This window comes from Bison bison, unplaced genomic scaffold (genome assembly GCF_000754665.1).
Source record: "Bison bison bison isolate TAMUID 2011002044 unplaced genomic scaffold, Bison_UMD1.0 scf7180017864466, whole genome shotgun sequence".
NCBI classification, from domain to species: Eukaryota; Metazoa; Chordata; class Mammalia; order Artiodactyla; family Bovidae; genus Bison; species Bison bison.
In genome coordinates, this window is record NW_011495027.1 from 10597509 (window position 1) to 10599162 (window position 1654).

Below are 1654 nucleotides of genomic sequence, written 5' to 3' on the forward strand. Positions count from 1 at the left end.
AAAAGGGCCCCGGCCGTCTCTACCGCATAATGGGTTCGAGCAGGTTAGGGGTCGGGCCGGCCAGCCGAGGATAGGAGAAGCCGAAGGGATTGGACAGTGGGGAACGGGGGCGGGGAGCTCTCGCTTGTTCCTCCGCCTCTCTTTCAAAGCTCCAGCCATCGGACGCACAAACTGCTGACTTCCCCAGTCTCTAGAACCGCCCCTTGCCTGTAAGAGCTGCACCAAACGTTCCCGCTCCCGGCCCGAAGCGACCCCAGCCTTAAGGCTGCCGGCCTGGCATTGCCGCACCGCCCACGCGCAGGGGTCCCAGGCTGGGGCCGCGCGATGCAGGCGCGCAAGCTTACAGCGGTCGCCGGAGCTTCCTCGAGAGGCAACCAGATCACTCTGAAAAAACAATTAACGTGTAAATGGCACTTGTGATTGCAAATCCCTCTACCATCAGTCGTCTCGACACATTGGGTTTATGCAGAGTCCGGCAGTAAGCAGAACATGGGCACAAATATGTGATGTCCAGTCGGGCAGTCATCCAATATCAACGAAGACATTCTTAGAAGGAAAGTACTTATTGAGGAACAGAAACAAGCTACGAATCCCGGTCAAATCCCAGAAAAACAGGCAAAAAATAATAACAAAGGCAATATAAATTACTTTCATTAGACATTTAGAAGTGACAAAATGATAGTAATTAGCACCCAAAAAAGAACCTAGAAATTAGATAGCCCTGGTTATTATCTAATTGAAAACCATAATTTCCAGAAAGGGTTCCACTGTAATAAGCATTAAAAAAAAAAAAAAAAAAGATTAGGAAGTTCAAAAAATAGGAAGTAGAGCCATGTCTTTCCACGCAGATAAAAACTTGAAATTTTATCTGAGGCAAAATTTTGCATAACTTTAGATTATGCCGTTATTTAAAGTAATTTCAACCAAGTTTCATCACAGCTGAATCCATCTTGTATAAGAAAGCTGAGACACCATATTAATCTACCTCTCCTTCCTAAATTCCATTTATCAGAAAATCCTGTAGATTTTTACCTACCAAATTTTCCTTGAATCTGGCCTCTTCTATATCCTCCATCACCACCCTAAGTCCAAACTACCTTTGCCTGGGAGGACCAGGGGCCTGGGTGGTGGTGGTTTAGTCGCTAAATGGTGTCCAACTCTTGGGACCCCATGGACTGTACCCCGCCAGGCTCCTGTGTCCGTAAGATTTTCCAGGCAAGAATACTGCAGTGGGTTGCCATTTCCTGCTCCAGGGGATAGAACCCGGTCTCCTGAACTGCAGGCGGATTCTTTACAGACTGAGCTACCAGGGAGGCCCTGGGCTACTAATTTAGTCTCTGATTGGTTTACTTTTACGCCCTCTCAGTTCAGTTCAGTCGCTCAGTTGTGTCCGACTCTTTGCGACCCGGTGAATCACAGCACGCCAGGCCTCCCTGTCCATCACCAACTCAGGGAGTTCACTCAAACTCATGTCCATCGAGTCGGTGATGCCATCCAGCCATCTCATCCTCTGTCGTCCCCTTCTCCTCCTGCCCCCAATCCCTCCCAGCATCAGAGTCTTTTCCAATGAGTCTACTCTTTGCATGAGGTGGCCAAAGTACTGGAGTTTCAGCTTTAGCATCATTCCTTCCAAAGAACACCCAGGACCGATCTC